We start from the raw sequence: 21139 nt of genomic DNA, 5'->3' as shown, positions 1-21139 counted from the left end.
GCATTGGATAGCTTTGTTTCTTAAAAAAATGAAATAATTTTAAAATGGTGTTGTGTTTCACGTTTTGGTTAAAGAGAACCTGAGTAATATTAAACAAAGATCACAAACCATTCAGTGCAACATATATGCAATAATAGGAGAAATCATGGCTGGGGAGGGCGTAGGTAAACTTTCATGTCACTGTAGAGCTAAAGGCTGAGTACATTGGTATATTTTGATGCTCATACTGGAGAGCAGGAACTAGCAACAACTAGGGGCTAAAAACTTGCTCTCCCTTGTCTTGTTTGCCTTTGTGGAAGGAATTGTATTTCACCTGTTCCTTTCTAAGGAAAGAGGTTGCCAAGAACTGGACAAGAGTCTTGGTTCTTCTAGGTTCTTGTCCGTTGTGGGAAGGAGCTTAGTAGCTACATGTTTGAAAGTAAGTAGGTTTTGTGACTGGAGGCTGTCCAGTGGTTTGGGGAATTTTGCTGTTTATCTATGTGTTCCTCGACCTGAGAGACTCTGTGCCAGTATGACAGAAATCTTATGGAAGAGCAAGTGTCCAGCTGGTGCCACTTGAAGAGTGAAAAGAAGACATTGAGGAGTGAAGTAATAGTCAAGATCAAGCAATGGATCATAGGTACATGAGGGGGGGGGGATGTTGTATAAAGAGGAGAAGTCCTTCCAAAGAGGAACACGGAGGAAACGGCGGCAGCACCCGAATATACTGGGGACTTTGGGTTCTCCAGCAGGGCCAGTGCGGTTTGATGCAGGAGAGCATGGGAACGGGTGTCATTTGTTGGGGCCGAATGGCAGTGAGGAACAGCCAGCCTCTCTGATCACATATGGAGCACAGCCGCCATTTTACAACCTCAGGGCCCAACCAAGCATTTAACTGCATTGGAATCTTTTCTCTGGAGTTTATATTGCTCTTATACCAGGCCTTATTGATTGAAGCAGTGACAGTTGGAGTTGCTATAAGGTGCTTCAGTTTCTTGCCCCACTGTTGCTTCTCCCTCATTATCTGATGTAGCCTCAGTCTAGTCAGAGGAGCCGACACGAAAGTACTAAGGTTGTTTCATAAGAGGAGCTCGGTACTCTTCTGAGGCACTGGGGTTGTTTTCCATTGAGGAGCTTTCTGCTTCTGTATCAGGAGTCCGTCTTCGTCGATCATTAGGGAGCATAGAGGTCTTTCTGAGGCATTCCCGATGCATCGTGACATTTAGGACCTGATTATAGCAGAAATGAGTCTCACTGGATGTGGGACTGAGAGTGGGAAGAGGCATGGCTCACATCTACCCATTGGTTCCGAAGGAGAAAGAGAAATTGCAGCTCTCCAGGGTGGACTCCCTTGTTATGGTGGTGACTAAGAAGAGCACTTTGCCTCTGGAAGGGAGCATTGCCCTAAAAGACCTAGAGGATAGGAAGCTAGAAGGCTCGCTGAAACAAGCTTTTGAAGAGGCCTCTTCGGGCCTTCAAGTGACAGTGTGCAGTTCGTTCATGGCAAGAGCATGTGTGAAATGGCATCAGCAGTCTGTAATACAAGACGCGCATCATAACACCCAGCTGGATGTGGGGTTGGCCTATTTGGCGGATGCTATTTGACGTGTTATGGCCCACAGTAAGTCTTTGGCTGTTCTAGCACGTTGGCAGCTCTGGTTGCGGCATTGGGCAGCTGATGCCCCAAAGGGCAGTTTAACTAGATGTGACTTTGACGATGCAAGTAGCTATTTGGAGAAGATCTCAGTAACTTGGTGAAAGAACGGGGGGAAACTAAGCCATAGTGGTTGCCTGCGGATAAGCCAAAAGCCTCTGATAGCCCGTCTTCAGGGGGATGTTGATCTCAGGACAGCAGCCTTGTCGTTAGCAATATAGTAAGAAGTCCCACTTTCAGGCACGTCAGTCTTCTTTTTATGGGGACAGAAAGTCCTCAGTCATCTGGGATACCCAGTGCCTCCTGAGCTTTGCAGTGTTGCAAGGCTGGTTCACTGTTCTTTTCCTCTGGTGGGAGGATGTCTTCAGGAGTTTCGGGAGGAGTGGGCCAAAATCAATATCAGACCAGTAGGTTCTGGATGATATTACAGAAGGTTACAAGTTGAAGTTCTCTCACTCAGTTGTTCCTCTCTTCTTGCAGTCTCCTTATTGAAAGAGAACCAAGGTGGTCAAGGTTCAGACCACTGCAAATTCCTTGCTGGCACTCTGGGCCATTGTTCCAGTTCCTCAGGCTGAACAGGGACAAGGCAGATACTCCATCTACTTCATTGTCCCAGGAAGGAAGGCATCTTTCTTCCCGTCTTAGATCTCAAAGATATAAACTGCTACCACAAAGTGTCCTGCTTTCGCATGGAAATGCTAAGAGCAGTCATAGGCTCAGTTCAAACGGGAGAATTTCTCACCGCCTTTGAATTTAAGGAGGCGTACTTGCGTATACCCATATGGCTGCTGCATCAGACATTTCTACATTTTGTGGTACTGGGCCGTCTCTTCCAGTTCAGGGCTTTGCTCTTCGGTTTTGCCATAGCACCAAGAACGTTTACCAAGGTTATTGTGGCAGTGGTGGCCTTCGGCGCCAAGGAATCAGAGTTCAACTATATCTCATTGATGTGTTATCTTTTTTTGGACAGTGTGGTGGTGACAGACACATTTATCTATCTTCTGCATTCATTGGATTGGGTGATCAATTTTGAGAAGAGCAGACTAACTCTGTCGTTGACACTGGAGTATCTGGGCAATCTATTTGACACAGCAAGGGAGAGGGTCTTTCTCACGAAATGCAGGAGGTCGAAGCTGGTTCAACAGATTTGGCTTCTCAGTCATGGCAGCCCAGGGTCTGGGGCTACATCCAGACTCTGGGGTCAGTGATGGCGACGATAGATAGGTGCCATGGGCAAGGACTCATATGTGGCCTTTACAGGAGTCTCTTCTCAGCCACCGGTGTCCCAGAAGTATGACTTTCATTGGATGCTGGTTCTAGATGGAGTATGCAGCGGTGGTTGTCACCCTGGAATTTGACCATCAGATCTCCCTTTCTGATAATGCAATGGGAGGTGGTGACAGTGGACAGTCTGGTTGGGGAGCTCATTACAGGTTCCATCTGGACAGAGCAGGATTCTCGGTGGTCAGTAAATTGCTTGGAGCTCAGAGCAGTGCAGAATGCCTTGTGCAACTTTACTCCCTTTCTGGCAGGGGCCCTAGTCCAAGTTTTCTCCAACAACGCAAAAGCTGTGGCTTATATCAACAAGCAAGGCGGAACCTGCAGCCAACTGATGGTGGTGTAGGTGGCGTCCCTCATGAGTTAGGCAGAGAAAAATCTTCTCTGCTTGTTGGCAATTCACATCGCTTGGTCCTTGAATATGGAGGCAAACTTTCTTTGCAGGCACTCCTTTGACTGGGGAGAATGGGAACTATCTAGCCAAGGTTTTCATCTGATAGTGAACTGATGGAGTTCTATTCTGGACTTAATGGCGATGAAATGGAATACCAAAGTGCCTGAGTTCTTGGAAAGAACAGGGATCGATGCATTACTGCAGTTCCTGGCCAGAAACACATCTACTGTAGGTCTTCCTTCCTTGGCCCATGGTATGCCGCGTGTTGAAAAGGATCACATTGAACTAGTTCTGAATAATTCTCATAGCCCCAGATTGGCCGCAGAGGCCATGAGACATGGACCTAATTCGACTGCTGGACGGGGATCCGCTCCATCTTCCACAGGTACATGGCTTACTGAAGCAAGGTCCAGTGCTCGAGGAGGATCCTTGCCCCTTTGGTCTTATGGCTTGGCCATTGAAAGGGCTTGGTTGAGATGAAAAGGTTATTCTGATTCAGTCATTGCCATCTTGCTTCAGGCTCAGAAATGCTCCACATACATGGCATTTGTGATTGTGGGAAGGACGTTTGAAGGCTGGTGTTCTGAGTGCAGACTTTCTCTCTTCTCTGCTCGGATCGCACATATCCTAGTATTTCTCCAGGCAGGCCTTCAGAAAGGATTGGCATTGGGTTGTCTAAAAGTTCAGGTTGCATCTTGTTCTGTTTCAGGGGCCAACTACAGAAGATGTCTCTTATGGCTCACCTGGATATTGTTCAATTCTTGGGAGTGGGCCGCTTGCGGCCTCCCTTTCGAACGCCATGTCCAGAGTGGAACCTTAATTTAGTCCTTTGGGTTCTATAGAAGCCTCCTTTTGGGCCACTCTAGAAGGCCTCCTTGAAAGATATTACAATGCGTTCTTGGTGACTGATGCATTGGCATGTAAGGTTTCGGAGCTTCAGGCTCTCTCCTGTTGGGATCCCTTTGTTCACTTTTTGGAGGCAGGGAACTCCCTGTGCACAGTTCCTTCTTTTCTTCCAAAAGTGGTATCAGCATTCATCTCAACCAATCTGTGGAGCTTGTGTCCTTTCGCAGATAGAACGAGGAGGCTCAGTATTCGTCCTTGAATCTTCTCAATGTGCTTAGAGTCCTCATTGAATATCTGGAAGTCACGAATGAGGTTTGCAAATCAGATAGACTGTGCTTTTATGCCTTCCAAGCCCACAATTGCTAGATGGCTGAAGGAGACTATCATGTCATCTTATTGGCTTGTGGGGAAGCAGGCTCCTCATATCTTTGGTACTCTATAAGTTGTCCAAAGATGAGAAAGGTCCACTCGTTTGATTGTCTAGTACAGTTAGTGTTAGATTATCAAGTTGTTTAAGGGTGTTATGTTTATTCTGAGTAATATCCTTACTGCTTGTCTGTGTGGATGGATTGTTTACCAAGAAAGATACCTCAGCTCAGTTTTCTATTTCCACCTGCTGGTTGATGAACACAACTTTTCCACAGGTTCCGGAATAGTGGGAAGGACTAGTGGAAAGAAAGTATTGGGTAAGAGCTAATTTCTTTTTCGTGAATTAGATTTGAAAAAGGAGGAGGGAGGCAAAAATTGGAAAAGGAGAAGAAATCTGGGGAATGGGGGCAAGAGGGAGAATCTCAGTAAAGTGAGGATGAATCTTGGTGGAAGAAAAAAATTATCTTAAGTAAGAGCAGACATGCCAGGTCTCACGCATTTGACCCCTTTCTCCAGCTTGCACGCAAAAGTGCCCTTCCCTCCAGCATTGGCCCCTTTCTCCTCGCTCTCATGGTAAAGCATTTCCTCCCTTCCCTTGTGCCTCTCCTGCCTGGTTTAGTGTCTTTCTTGATCACTCACTCACTCACCCTCCCTCTGGTCCTTTAAACTTTTTACAGTCGTACACTAGATCGCTGGCAGTGGCAGTAGCAGCAGCACTGAAAATGGGCTTTGCTGGTCCAACCTCCTCTGATTCTACTTCTTGTTTCCGGAGGGGTGGGACTGGCAGAGGGAATGTCCCACGGGCTGGCCTACGCAGCCCATTTTCAGCTCTGCCACTACTACTGCTGTTGGTAATCTAGGATGAGAAGCTTAAAGGATCGAGGGGAGGATGAATGAACGAGCGAACGAACAAGAGAGATGTCAAACTGGGCAGGGGAGGCACAAGGGGGGGGAGAGAGCTAAATGATTCCAGGATATGTGGGGAAGAAAGAAAAAATACTGGACCCATGGGATGGATGGGGAGGAAAGGATGCTGGGACCTGTTTGTGAGTGGAGGAAGAGGGAACAATACTGGACCCACAGATGTTGGAGGGGGCAGGAGAGAGAGAGAGAGGAACATTTGCTGAATTCCCCAGGGAAGAGGGCAGGAGAAAAGGGAGCGATGTTGGACCCTTGGGAGGGGGGCAAGAGGAGAGATGCTGGATGTGGAGTGATAGGGATACAAAGGGGTGCTACCAGATATATTGGAGGGGCTAGAGATAGAGGGACAATGCTAGACATGGGAGGGAGGGAATAGGGATACAGAGGGAAGATGATAGATTTGCGAGGGGGGATGATGACACAGGAGGGTGTTGCTGGACAGGGCAAAAATGTGGACACAGAAAAAAAAAAAGGATACTTAACATGGTGGAAGGATGGGGCAGGGACAAGGGAGATACTGGACAGAGTGGATAGTGACACAGAGGAAAGATGGATTGTGGACATGGAGAGAATAAATGCCACAGAGACCCTGGCAAGAGAGCTAACAGAAGACAGAGCAAATCAGAAACCATAGACTGGACCAACACAATAAAAAAATAAAATAAAATGACTAGATCCCAAAAGTAGAAAAGTAACTTTATTTTCTATTTATTGCTTACCATTATGTCAGTTTTTGGAACGTACATCTGCCAGAGCTGGTTTTAGACCTGGCTAGAGCCTTCGAGAAAAATCTCCAGCTTTGGGATGGCCTAGCCTTGGCATCTCTACAAGAAGGGTAGAGGGATAGGGGAGAAAAGGGGAGAGTCAGGGAGTAGAAGGAGAAAAAAAAATCAGGGGAAGAGAAAGGGGGGGTTGGAAGGAGAAGGAGGAGATTCAGGATTAGGATAGGGGATTTCTACTCATCTCTCTCTCCCCTGCACTGCATCTTTCTCTCACTCAAACTGTACATCCCTTTTTCTCTCTTCCTTCGCAGAGCTCCTCCAATCCAGCTCTCACTTCCCACAACCCCTCTAATTCTCTCCTTTTCCCTCGCCCCTCCCCTTGCCTCCATTCCTCTTAACATATCTCCATTTGCTGACCTGTCATAGTAGAGGCTATCTGCAGAGCTGCACTTCAAGCAACATTTTCTCACCTTGCTTTGAGGCCCAGACTGTTTGCGCTTTGTAATGTGCAGTACAAAGAGTGATAGTCTCACTTGGAAGTAGACAATTCTGCTTAAAGTATAGCGCTGCTGCTGGGATTGCAGAGGGGAAACATACATAGCTACTGTCGTTGCCCGTGCTGACCCGCCAGCCCTCCATCTGCCTGTGATGACTGCACAGAGCAAAGGAATTCCATAGGAAGCTCCAAATTTTGTGACCCTTCCTGTAGAATTGCAGAGTTATGATAATAGACATTTTATATATGTTTCCGCCTTCCCCTTAGGCTGCCAAATGGTTGTGAGTAGCAGTTTGGGTCCGGAGAGGATGACGTCTACTTGTGACTGTGGGAGATCCTTATCCCACTACTCTTTGCTGATGCCGTGGCTTCGCTGAATGCCTTTAGCATTCATTTGCTGTAAAGGTTGTTGATCTGTTCCTGCCTGTCTTGTTTTCCTTCAGGTATTGAGCTGTGTGGTCTTTGGTAGAGTCACGGCATCTATTTACGTGGCATTAGGAAGAGTTCAGCTACCTTAACTTGGCATCCTAATGATAGTCTCACATTCTTGTGTAGGAGTGTACCTGGATCCGCGTACCAACATGTGTATATATGTCACTGCACACATGCATGTGTGAGATTATCGTGTATGTATGTCCTAGCTTGTCTGCATGCTTAGAGAGCTAATTGCTTGCATATCTGAATGTTTGTAGTGTGTGTGTATACTGTATTTACTTGCCTTTGTACTTGTGACGTCATATACCATGCACAAATAGAAATTAGCTGTATTGTGAAGCCCCTGTGTTCGTACATGTTTGTGGCATACAATGTTCAGCACTGTTACATAGGTACTTGTGCTGATCTGTGCCTCTGTTTGGAATGTGTACCTGTATATGACTCCCCCCCCCCCCCCACATACACATTCAGCATTTTCTGGATTTCACTGCAAGCAATTGTGTGTTGGCAACAGGCTGCACAATGAATATGCGTGAGGGATATTTTCATGCCTATTACCTCTGTTGTATGCGAACCTCTCATGCATATTTGTAGCATACAGATCACCTTCTGAGCACCTCCATTTCAATCTATTTACAGTTCACGTTAAAGGTTGAAGGGGGGCAGACTCGGGACTAATGTCAGGAAGTATTTTTCATGGAGAGGGTGGTGGATGCATGGAATGCCCTCCCGCAGGAGGTGGTGGGGATGAAAACGGTAACGGAATTCAAACATGCGTGGGATAACACAAAGGAATCCTGTTTAGAAGGAATGATTCCGTGGAATCTTAGCGGAGATTGGGTGGCGACGCCGGTAATTGGAAACAAAACGGGAGCTGGGCAGATTTCTATGGTCTACGCCCTGATCGTGACTGAATAGATAGGGTTGGGCTGGAGTGTAAATTTTAAGGGGCTTCAGAACTTAGTACAAGAACAGTATTGGGCAGACGTCTACGGTCTGTGCCCTGAGAATGGCAAGGACAAATCAAACTCGGGTGTACATATAAAGTATCACATGCCATGTAAAATGAGTTTATCATGTTGGGCAGATTGGATGGACCGTACTGTCATTTACTATGTTAGTATTTATCTTTTCAGCTGCGCCATTACTCTGGCCACCGGCTGGAAGTTTGCCCTGGCAATGCGGCCAATTGTATAGTTGAAAAATATAAGTTTAAAACCCCTGATGACGCATCTAGCGAAACATTCTTGTGTAGGGTTTGACAGCGTTTCAAGTGTTTGGCGATTTAAGAAGCAGATTTGCCTGTGGTTTATAAATAAAGAACTGAACCGAGAGAACGGAGGATTGGCAGTTTTTTGCACCAAGTACACTACATTTCAGGCCAGTATTGGTACCAGAACCAAAATTCAGTTGGCCTGTACCCTAGTGCAATGCATGGATTTGTAGTTTTGATTTCTTAGGAAATTCAGTGGGACAATTGGAACCACAAATTCACACATACACTTGGGTACAGTCAGGACTGGATAAGCCTGTTCTTATGACTACTACTACTACTTAACATTTCTAGAGCGCTACTAGGGTTACGCAGCGCTGTACAGTTTAACAAAGAAGGACAGTCCCTGCTCGAAGGAGCTTACAATCTAAAGGACGAAATGTCAAGTTGGGGCAGTCAAGATTTCCTGAATAGAGGTGTAGTGGTTAGGTGCCAAAGGCGACATTGAAGAGATGGGCTTTGAGCAAGGATTTGAAGATGGGCAGGGAGGGGGCCTGGCGTATGGGCTCAGGGAGTTTATTCGAGGCATTGGGTGAGGTGAGGCAGAAAGGGCGGAGCCTGGAGTTGGTGGTGGTGGAGAAGGGTACTGAGAAGAGGGATTTGTCTTGAGAGCGGAGGTTATGGGTAAGAACGTAAGGGGAGATGAGGGTGGAGAGGTAAGGAGGGGCTGCAGATCGAGTGCATTTGTAGGTTAGTAGGAGAAGCTTGAACTGTATGCGGTACCTAATCAGAAGCCAGTGAAGTGACATGAAATCAGATGGCAACCAGCCTTTTAGTGCTGAGCCAGAGGAAAGGCATGGCTGCTGCTGGAGGGGTCCAGTACTGGGAGAGACAGGGCAGCTGCTGCTAATGCTATGAGAGCTGGAGGGAGGCCACAGTGAATAGCAGCCTAATGGTTTATGCAGCATGCTGCGGAGCTGCCATTCAAATCTTGCATCTCCAACTATTACCATTGGGGCTTAGGCAGGGCTATTTTTCAAAATGGTGCCCACAGGCAGGAGTAACTAGAAATTGCTCCTCATCCTCATTGAACGCCAGGAATACTCTGATAGGTGCTGGGTGTTTAGCAGGGGGCCTTCTTAAATATATTTGATCCTAGGGCAAGGAGAAAGGATGCAGGGTGGGGGAACTGTCACAGGCCTTTTTAAAAAGAGAGGTGGCCTGAATGGGGGGCTTGTTATTGCACGTGCATGTTCCCAACTGCCTCTAGAAAAATTCCTGTGATAAAATAGTGCGCAGTTGTGTTATTTTACTGGAAATTAGTAAATAAGGGTCATTTTATTGCACCTACCAACCATGAAGGAGCCTACCAACCGTACCTAAATTTGCAGTTGGCTTTGGACTTGGAAAGGCAAGTCATTCTAACTAAAAACAAACAAACAAACCCCATCTGGGGCTACCCTCTTTTACTGAGTCACATTTGAAAGCAGTGGCGTAGCCACAGGTGAGCCTGGGTGGGCCGGGGCCCACCCACTTAGGGCTCAGGCCCATCCAACAGTAGCACACGGTAATGAAAATGCTGCTCTCCACAATACCGGCACCTTCGCATGCTCAGTTTTCAGTGCCTGCCTGCTGCAGACTACCAAGGTGGAGACTGGAGAGAAGCATTTTCCCACCAGCTGAGATATTTTTTTGATGTGGGGGTGGGGGACAGAACATTTGGTGCCCACCCACTTCTTGCCTAGGCCCACCCAAAATCTGCTGTCTGGCTACGCCCCTGTTTGAAAGTGAGATATAGTGGGATGGGGAAAAAAAGGGCCCCTGCATGAGTAAGCAGAAGAGAGCAAAGAAAAGGTAAAAATAAAGGGTAACACTAAAAAAAAAAAAAAAAAAAAAAAAGAGTACTTGCTCCTAATCCTTTTCATTGTTGCCTGTATTTCCCAATTGCATTTCCACCCCTGATTTCAGTTACTGTAATGTACTGAACTGCAAGCTCAAAATCAAGGACTGACCCAAAAGTCTCCCTCTGTAAGCCTTGTGGGTTATTCTCATGTGAGGAATGGGTAGCCCCCCTTCAAATTGTCTTGGCATTTCTGCAAAGATATACAAAAATACAGTGCCATGGTATCATAACTGATGATGCTTTTAAAACCGGAAGCAATGTGAAAATACCTAGTCTACCTATGGTATCTGCCAGAGAGCCTGTGAATTTCTCTGCTTGGTGCTTGCTAGGCCTCTGTTCATATCTGAGGCCTAGCAGACTGTTTCTAGGCAACACAGCCTTTGTTATAATTGATGCTTCAGATTTTCGGTTTCAGCTGATATACTGATAGCCTCTCCCCCCCCCCCCCCCCCACTCAATGTCAGAAGATCTGAGGTAGAAAATGTTGTATTAGAGAGGTAAAAGACCTTGTTTATTAAGCTTATGGTTGTGGTGAAGAAACTACTGTTGTTCAGTTCTTATGAAAATCAATAAAAAATAAATATAAAAAAAATAAAATTAAAATAGGTGTTTATTGGATAAACATAAAGTTTTCCTTGGAAGAAAGACTGTGCCCCTTTATAGTCTCTGCCTGGGTGTCCTGTATTATGAATAGGGAGGGGTGGGGATTGGGGTCAAAGAGCATGAGACAGTATACAGAGCTCCAATGCCTGGCTGTTGTGGGGCCACCATGTTAACCAAGGAATGGGTTGGCCTCTCTTGCTGCTGTGAAAAGGGTTGGAGAAATTCAATTTGCGTACTTCCTTTTTGAAAAAAAGAAAAAAAACAACAACAAAACTTGGCAAATCTTTCAGTTGAAACATTCAGTGTAAACAATAATAAAAACAAAAGCTTCTTATCGCCAGTCCTTGGGAGAAAAGATCTCTTATGGCCAGCATATTAGCTGTTGTGCCAGTGGGCTGCTAAGACTTTACAACTACAAGCCTACTTTAATCATGGGGCAAAAACTCCCATATCTGTTTTTATATTAGTTTTTTCAAATATGCCATTAGTAAATAGTTGTGGAACAGTCACTATTTTCAATGGCTGTCCTACCACCAGCAAAATTGTATTGTTCAAAGTCCAAATAATAAACAAAACACTCATTAAATGGCCACAGACAATTTTTTCCCCCAAACCTTTTCCAAAATAAAGCAGCACTTATTTTGACTCTTGAATCCCGACGGGGATCTCCGTTTCACCAGTGGCTTCTTCAGAGGAGAAATGAAGATCGCTGCTCATGCCAGTTGGCCAATTTGTATAATCCGGCTAGTCTAGTCATTACTGCTAGTAATCTCAAAGAGTCAAGATAAGTCCTGCTTTATTTTGTAGTAGTTTTGGGGGGAAATAATGTTTGTGGCTATTTAATGACAAGTGTTTGTTTATAATTTGGACTAATACAATTTTGCACATGATAGGACAGCCATTGAAAATAGTGACTGTTTGCACAACAATACAATATGTAAGCCGCATTGAGCCTGCCATGAGTGGGAAAGCGCGGGGTACAAATGTAACAAAAAAAAAACTGTTCATTAATTGCATATTTGAAAAAACTAATGTAAAAATGGACATAAGTCCTATGTTTAAAGAAGGGCTTTTAGTTGTAATGACTTTTTTTTTTTTACATTTGTACCCCGCGCTTTCCTATTCATAGCAGGCTCAATGTGGCTTACATAGGGCAATGGAGGGTTAAGTGACTTGCCCAGAGTCACAAAGAGCTGCCTGTGCCGGGAATCGAACTCAGTTCCTCAGTTCCCCAGGACCAAAGTCCACCACTCTAACCACTAGGCCACTCCTCCGTTGTTGCTACTATTTGAGATTCTACATGGAATGTTGCTATTCCATTAGAAGTCGGCCCTTGCAGATCACCAATGTGGCCGCGCAGGCTTCTGTGAGTCTGACGTCCTGCACGTACATGCAGGATGTCAGACTCACAGAAACAGAAGCCTGCGCAGCCTTCTACATGGAATGTTGCTAGTGGAATAGCAACATTCCATGTAGAATCTCCAATAGTAGCAACATTCCATGTAGAATCTCCAATAGTATCTATTTTATTGTAGTTACATTTGTACCCTGCGCTTTCCCACTCATGGCAGGCTCAATGCGGCTTACTTGGGGCAATGGAGGGTTAAGTGACTTGCCCAGAGTCACAAGGAGCTGCCTGTGCCTGAAGTGGGAATCGAACTCAGTTCCTCAGTTCCCCAGGACCAAAGTCCACCACCCTAACCAATAGGCCACTCCTCCGCTGGCCATATGAGGTCTTTTCTTCCTAGAACTGGAGATAAGAAGCAAAATAGCTGTGGTTTTCCACTGTTATATTTTTATTATAATATACTAGTAAGAGAGGCCCGTTTCTGTGTGAAATGAAACCGGGCGCTAGCAAGGGCTCCCTCCCCCCCTCCCCTTACAGTTGCAGGCTCCCACCTCCCGTTGTATTTACAGGACCCGTCCCGCCCCCTCTCTCGTCCCGTGCCGTCCGAGTTCCAGGCCCCCCCCTCCTCCGATTTCCACCGCCACAGTGAAGTCCATGTTTGCAGAAGGGCGGGACCAGAGGCACAGCTGAAACAGAAGTGAAAGCAAAGGCAGTCTGAAGCGGTGTCCGTGCGTGCTGGACTTCACTGTTGCCGGCCGAGCAGGAGGTAAAAAGTTTTAAAGAACAGCCGGCACTTGCGAAGGGCAGGGGCAGCAGCACACGTCCTGCTTGCACTCGGAGGCCACAGAGAGAGAGGGAGGGAGGCACTGGGCGGTGGAAATCGGAGGGGGGGGGGCGTGGAACTTGGACGGGATTGGGGCCGTCGGACGGGAGTGGGCCCGTGGAAGTAGAGAGGGAGGGGGGTCATGGAACTCGGGGGGGGGGGGGGGAGTGGGGTGATTCTTTACTCACCTCCGGTGGCTGGTGCTGGGTTCCCATCCCTCTCACTTCCCATTGGTCTGCCTGTGGTGTCATCCCCAGGGCGGACCAATGGGAACTGTGTTAAGAACCCAGGCATCCAGACGGAGGTGCAAATTATTATATTATTATATAGGATAACGCTAAGTAGGTTAATGTTCTGTTTTTCCTCTGGCCTGCACTCCTGCAGCTATTTCTTGCAGCCACATCCTGTTGAATGTTTTCATTTCCAGAGGAGAAAATGCCTCTGCTTGCTTTGTGGTGACACTTGGAATTCATGATTTACAACATGACTTTTCCTAGTTAAGACTCCAGACTCTGTGCTTATGCTTTTCACCTTGGTCTGGCTAAGATACTACGTGCATTTCTATCCCCTGTAAGATTGTGAGGCTGGAAGGAGTACAGTACTTGGGAATACTGTTCGGAATAGTTTTTCAATAGAAAGGGTTCATGGGTCATGGGCTATATTTCCTAATGGAGGTGGGCAAAAATACTAGTATCAGAATTCAAGAAAGCCTGGATGGGCACAAAGGATCATAGGTGGCTGGGAGCAAGGGGTTAGAGCTGGGGATGGTCACAGAGGATCACGAACGGTTGTACTGTTTTGGGATCTTGCCAGGTACTTGTGACCTGGAAACAGGATACTGGGCTTGATGAACCTTTGGTCTGTCCCAGTATGGCAACACTCATGTACTTATGGAGCAAGCTGGGGATGGACACAGAGGATCACGAACGGCTGGGAGTAAAAGGTTTGAGCCGGGGATGGGCACAGAGGGTCAAAGGCGGTTGGGAGCGAGGTTTTAGAGGCAGGAATGGGCACAGAGGATCATGAATGGCTGAGAGCAAGGGGTTAGAGCCGGGGATGGTCACAGAGGATCACAAATGGCTGGGAGCAGGGGGTTAGAGCCAAGGATGGTCACAGAGGATCACGAACAGCTGGGGGCAAAGGGTTTGAGGCGGGGAATGGGCACAGAGGGTCAAAGGCGGTTGGGAGCAAGGGGTTAGAGCCGGGAATGGGCACAGAGGATCATGAATGGCTAAGAGCAAGGGGTTAGAGTCGGGGGTGGTCACAGATAATCACGAATGGCTGGGAGCAAGGGGTTTGAGCAAGGGATAGGCACAGAGATCAAAGTTGACTGGGATCAAGGTGTTAGAGCTAGGGATGGGCACAGGTGATCACGGATTGCTTGGAGTAAGAGGTAAGAGGTTAGAGCTGGGGATGAAGTAGTGTCTGTGGTATAGAGCAAGAAATGAAAATGGACCAAGGTCAGATAGACCTGGGGGTCTTTGTTATTGCAAGTTTGACTTTATGGCAGTGGGTGTGACCCTCTCAGGTTATAGTACCAGAAAGCTCAGCTTGGAGGTAGGGAACGTGAGATCCATGAAGTTTTAATTTTGGGAAAGGCACTCACAATGTAAGATAACAGGTTTTTACATTTAATATCGGCTCTGTTTCACTGTCAGGATCAGGTAGGGCAGGATCAGTGGTCTCTAGGGAGATTTGCAGGTCTGTAAAAAGTTTTAAGACCGCTGCTGTTTGCCTGGCATTATGGCATTTCCTCTTTGTGCTGAATGAAAAGGCTGTCGGAGTATTGTCAGACATTGCTACGATAGTGGCCTATGTAAATGTACAAGGTTATATCAAGACCCCTCAAATGGCTTAGGTGGCAAAATTCCTGGAAGTATGGGCAGTGGCACCTTCGCCCCTGGTACAAAATAAGTACCTGAATATATGTAAACCGCTTTGAATGTAGTTGCAAAAACCTCAGAAAGGCGGTATAATCAAGTCCCATTCCCTTTCAGATCCTATCCGCAGGCCACATTGCCGAAATCCACACTGTGGAGACATATGAACTAAGCCTATGGGCTCTGCTTTTACCAGGGTAGAAGCAGGTTGCTGCCACTAACTTCTTAAAAAAAAGAGTCTGTGCTGCTTTTAAACTAGATCATGGGGAAAAGCTTACAGAGTTCAGGACCATACAGTTCAGAATAAGGCATCTTCAGAAGACATTAGTGAAATCCTGAAGTTAGAATATCCTGATAGAGAAGGGCGGTATGGGGGTGGAATTGGGGAGGAGCCAGCGGGTATGTGTGTTCCAGCGATATTCCATGACAGTTCCCCCATAGCTAAGTAGGCAGATAGGACCACACAAAAGCCAGTCCTAACTTTACCAGCACTAAACATCGACTGGCACTTGCATAAGTTCTGGGTAGCAGCCTGAAGCTTATCTTTATTTATTTATTTATTTATTTATTTATTTATTTATTTATTTATTTATAGCATTTATACCCCGCTCTTTGCCGCTCGGTAGCAGGTTCAGTGCGGCTTACAAGGTGTGGTACAAAGTTTCACAGGGAAGCACAAAGTATGTCACAAAGTATCACAGTGAGAACCCAGTTGTATAGAGTAGGACAGTGGGAAGAGACGTGTGGGATAGAATTGGAGTATGAGTGGTGTTAGTGGTGTGGATTGGGTTCGAAAGTTAAGTTGGGTTGTTTGGGTAGGCTTGTTTGAAGAGGTAAGTTTTCAGCAGCTTTCGGAAGGGTAGGTGTTCATTGGTTGTTCGGATGTGTTGAGGTATTGCGTTCCAGAGTTGGCTGCCTATAACTGAGAAGTTGGATGCGTAGTAGGTTTTGTATTTGAGGCCTTTGCAATTGGGAACATGACGATTAAGATTTGGACCCGTTCCTATCTGGAAGATCGATCAAGTTGGTCATGTAGCTAGGAGATTCGCCATGGAGGATCTTGTGGATCATTGAGTGAGCTTTGAAGTGTATGCGTTCCTTGATAGGGAGCCAATGAGTTTTTCATGGTGTTGCACTTTCAAATCGTGATTTGCCAAAAATGAGTCTGGCTGCTGTGTTTTGGGCGGTTTGGATTTTTTTCATTATTTGTGTTTTCTCCTTCTGAACCTACCTTTAGAGGTCTGGTGGTCTAGTGGTTCTCCAGGCATGTGTGGACACCTCTTGCTCCTGCTCTTAGGGTAAGGGTCATGGATTTGGTATACTGCCTTTCTGTGGTACAGCCAAAATGGTTTACATTTATCGTATAGTTTACATATATCCATAGTTTTGTACCTGGGGCAATAGCGGTTCCAGATTAAAAATGGTTACTATGACCTCTAAAGGTAATCTTGCAATACAGCTGCTGAGGGTCAGTCTTTAGCAGTAATACAGTAGAGGTCACGGTGGCCATTTGTAATCTGGAGCTGCTAGGGGCAGGAACGAGTGGGGTTGGATGTTGAGGGGCCAGGAAGGAGGATCAGAATCAAGGGCGAGGAACGGAGGAATCCCCTTGTGTATAGGTCCTGGCTGAATCTCTCCTGGGACCTGCATAAGCTTGACGACTAAGACATATCTGGTCAGACCTGAATATTTCAACGCCAGAGTCTGGATATGTGCCGGTTGCTGGGGTTGAATATTGACCAGGGCATGTTTAGAATATTTGGCAGTGAATGAAGAGTTAGGCATAACTGGAGACTTGGCGGAGGGAGAATAATTAATGGGGCACCTTGTTACCCAGGTATCAATTATACTGAAATCATAGAGTGGACCAAAGTGGTGGGGGCTAAAGCCATATGTTAAGGATGGCAAAACATAATGCAATGTGGAATCTTTGTGTGTGCGCTGGGGGGTATATTGCTGTTCACTTGGAAATGATGAAGAAAAAAATGTGGTAATATTGGGAGATTTCAGTTATTCCAGTATTAATTTTCTAAACATCTCATTGGCCATGCTGAGGGGGGGGGGGGGGGGGGTGGGGGAACAAAGCTTCTAAATGCTGTAAATGACGACTGCTTCATGGAGTAGTCGGGTGTATACGTGTGCAGAGTGCAAAATTTTTTTGTTACATTTGTACCCCACGCTTTCCCACTCATGGCAGGCTCAATGCGGCTTACATGGGGCAATGGAGGGTTAAGTGACTTGCCCAGAGTCACAAGGAGCTGCCTGTGCCAGGAATCGAACTCAGTTCCGCAGTTCCCCATGACCAAAGTCCACCACCCTAACCACTAGGCCACTTCTCCACGCAACATTCCATGTGGAAGTCGGCCCTTGCAGATCACCAATGTGGCCGCGCAGGCTTCTGCTTCTGAGTCTGACGTCCTGCACATACGTGCAGGACGTCAGACTCACAGAAACAGAAGCCTGCGCAGCCTTCTACATGGAATGTTGCTAGTGGAATAGCAACATTCCATGTAGAATCTCCAATAGTAGCAACATTCCATGTAGAATCTCCAATATTCCATGTAGAATCTCCAATAGTAGCAACATTCCATGTCGAATCTCCAATAGTATCTATTTTATTTTTGGTACATTTGTACCCCGCGCTTTCCCACTCATGGCAGGCTCAATGCGGCTTACATGGGGCAATGGAGGGTTAAGTGACTTGCCCAGAGTCACAAGGAGCTGCCTGTGCCTGAAGTGGGAATCGAACTCAGTTCCCCAGGACCAGAGTCCACCACCCTACCTCTAGGCCACTCCTCCACTGTTGCTACTATTTGAGATTCTACATGGAATGTTGCTATTTCCACTAGAAGTCAGCCCTTGCAGATCACCAATGTGGCCGCGCAGGCTTCTGCTGTCGTGAGTCTGACGTCCTGCACGTACGTGCAGGACATCAGACTCACAGAAACAGAAGCCTGCGCAGCCTTCTACATGGAATGTTGCTAGTGGAATAGCAACATTCCATGTAGAATCTCCAATAGTAGCAACATTCCATGTAGAATCTCCAATAGTATCTATTTTATTTTTGTTACATTTGTACCCCGCGCTTTCCCACTCATGGCAGGCTCAATGCGGCTTACATGGGGCAATGGAGGGTTAAGTGACTTGCCCAGAGTCACAAGGAGCTGCCTGTGCCAGGAATCGAACTCAGTTCCGCAGTTCCCCAGGACCAAAGTCCACCACCCTAACCACTAGGCCACTCCTCCACACATGATTTAGAATCTATGTTAGGTGTGTATCTCTGAAACATAGGTTATAGCTTTATTTCTTAGATTTTTCTGTGTCAATCTACTTTTTTATGTTCCAACAATTTTTTTATTGATGATGTAACAAAAGAATCAGTCTTCTTCAATATACAAAACAACAAACATTGTAAATACAACCATCTGAGAGTATGCAAGAGAATATTATACCATCAAATTTATATAATCAAGCATCCCTTCTCCCCTCCCAACCCCCTATCCGATCCCTCCGACATATAGTCTGATTAAACAGGATTTTAAGATAATACTCTTAACGACATAACTTTTGTCCCATATAACTTTTCTTACATATCAAACTGCTTGTGCAATCATCCAGGGGACTCCGGGTAACCGTTTTAAACACTGCTTATCAATCATTGACCGTTTTTTATATACCTTCTTACATCCTTTCCCTCCCTTCCTCCCCCCTCCCCCTATTCCATCTATTCATGAGGCAGCATCTCACATCATACACACAAGAAAAGAAATAAAAATAAATACATTAATTAATTTAAAAAAAAAAAAAAAAAAAAGGGGGGGGGGGGGGGGGGGGCCCTCCCGCGACCAGTACCTATACATGTATGTTATATATTCTGAATGCCTTTTTTCTTACTGCCATGGAGCATCCCCACCCCGTCTCTCTGATCCTTACAGTCAATCTACTTTTTATCTTTTACAATGTTATGCAGTTATGTGTACAGTGCTTTTACTTTTTATCATCACCTTCACTGTTTTTATTTATGTATGTGATATTGATGTTCTCATGCATAGACTCCTGAGGCAGGCCATTGGGCCGAAACACGGCTGTGTCAGGTCGAGTTGTTCTTTCTGTTCAATAAATCTTCTACACCATACAGCATCATCGTTTATTGTGTCCACCTTCGCTGTCTCCCGAGTTAGCTTACATTTAATCTCATATGTTCATATCTAACTGTTTTATGCTAGTATACTTTCCTTTCTAGAATATGCACCTTTGGGCGCAGTTATAGGGGTTACATCCTCAAAGTGGAGGAGTGGCCTAGTGGTTAGGGTGGTGGACTTTGGTCCTGGGGAACTGAGGAACTGAGTTCGATTCCCACTTCAGCACAGGCAGCTCCTTGTGACTCTGGCAAGTCACTTAACCCTCCATTGCCCCATGTAAGCCGCATTGAGCCTGCCATGAGTGGGAAAGCGCAGGGTACAAATGTAACAAAAATAAAAAAAAATCCAAATCCAATGTCTACTTCAGGGACAAATACTCTTTTTCAACCTATGATTTCTCATTGCAGCATAGCCTTTAAACATCTCACCCACTCAGATGAAAGTTGTGTAACACTGCTCTTTGGCCAATAAGATGCACGCTCTTGTAGCAACATACACAGACGGCAACCTCTTACTCAGCAAACATATTAGTGTCTTGATCCTGTTGTACTTTCCTCACCTCTTTTCACTTCTTTTTGCCCCCTCACCTTTCAGCTTTCCTCTTCCTTTTGTCATCTTCACTCTGTTGTTTATGAACATTTATTATACCGCTTAAGCTGTGGCGCAGAACTAAACGGTTTACATACTGAAATAGAAATCAAACAAACAAAGTAGAAAAGGAACTCGGTTATCAGATAGGATAGAAGGGGAAAAGAAGACAACACAATATATCAATTAATCAAGAAGGAAACCAACGGGTAACAAAGGAAAAAGGAAAGGGACCGAGAGAGAGGAGTGGAAGTTCCCTTTACCCTTCTCTTTGCCTACCCCTCTCCATGCCTCTTTTATCTCTTCCCCTTGTCCCTCTGCCCACTTATCCCTGTTACTCTATACTTTCTCTGTACACATCTGCATTCCCTTCGTTCTTTCTCTTCCTCCATCATCTCCTATGCTCTTTTTTTGTTGTCTTCCCTGTCTTCACTTGATCCCTAGAAATCTCTTCGCACGTGGCTGTCTCTCCTTCCAACCTGTTTTCTTTGTCCTCTGCCCCAGTCGGGCGCTTTCAGCCTCCCCCTGATCTACTAAATATTCAGATCAGCCCTTCATGCTTTCACTCCCTTACTAGCCGTTGAGCCCGTAAAAACGGGCTAGTATAGGACCGGGGGGGGGGGGGGGTTGAAAGGCCCCTTCTCCTCGCTGCTGCAAGGCCCCCCCGCCGCCGAGCTCGCCGCTACCCTTCCGAGGTCACCGCTATGCCCCCCCTGGAGTCGCCGCCACCCCTCCACCTGGGCCGGGCCCTCGCTTCGCTATTGAAACAGCGCGGGAACGCAGCACACAGCTCAGATGAGCTGCTGTCCTCTGCCTGTGCCCACAAGGGCGGGACACAGGCAGGAAGGAAGGCCGACGGCAGCTCAGCTGAGCTGTGTGCTGCGTTGACACTGTTTCTATAGTGGAGCGAGAGCCCGGCCCGGGTGGAGGGTGGGTGGCGGCGGCGACTCCGGGTGGGGGGAGTGGTGGCGGCGACCTTGGGGGGGGGGGGGGAGCAGTTTCGTCCCTCCCCTTGCGCAGTAGAGACTCTCTCTGTCCCGCCCCCGTCATCACGTATTGACGCGGGGGTGAGACAGAGAGGGTCTTTACTGCGCATTTGCGAGTGAGTTCGGTCACTCGCCGTTTATATGTTTGGGGTCTGTAGGAGGGGCTTCAGCTTTCTGAGCTGCATGGGGCCAGCCTTGCTATAGGAAGCTTCATTGCTCATGCCGTCAGACTGGTCTCAACACAAAAATCTGAAGCCTTATGAAGCACTGTTCCTTCTGCTGGCCACATGGGATAGGGAAAGGATGCTCAGGGGCCTGTCTTTTGTGGCCACCCACTCATTCACATGCTCACTTTTGAGTGGGAGAGCCAGGCTGCATCTTTCCTGTGGCAACTCATGGGGGCCAGTTCAGCATTTGGGAGTAGGAGGCATTTGCCCCCACCCCCACCTTGCACCTATGATTTGGTGATGTGAAGAATGAGACTCTTCTGAAGGATCTGGTGGGCTATGGGAACAAGGCACAATGGTTTTACCAAAAGTCGATTGTGTCAGATTAGCCT

At 46.6% G+C, this 21139-nt stretch overlaps 1 protein-coding gene across 2 annotated transcripts in view; it reads left to right on the top strand.

Moving 5' to 3' along the window:
- LOC115459126 (guanine nucleotide-binding protein G(I)/G(S)/G(T) subunit beta-2) overlaps nt 1-21139 on the top strand; it is a gene marked incomplete at its 3' end in the record, with an annotated part of 103380 nt that overhangs the window by 4890 nt on the left and 77351 nt on the right.

This window comes from Microcaecilia unicolor, unplaced genomic scaffold (assembly GCF_901765095.1).
Source record: "Microcaecilia unicolor unplaced genomic scaffold, aMicUni1.1, whole genome shotgun sequence".
Taxonomy (NCBI): Eukaryota; Metazoa; Chordata; class Amphibia; order Gymnophiona; family Siphonopidae; genus Microcaecilia; species Microcaecilia unicolor.
This window is presented reverse-complemented; position numbering and strand designations above follow the sequence as displayed.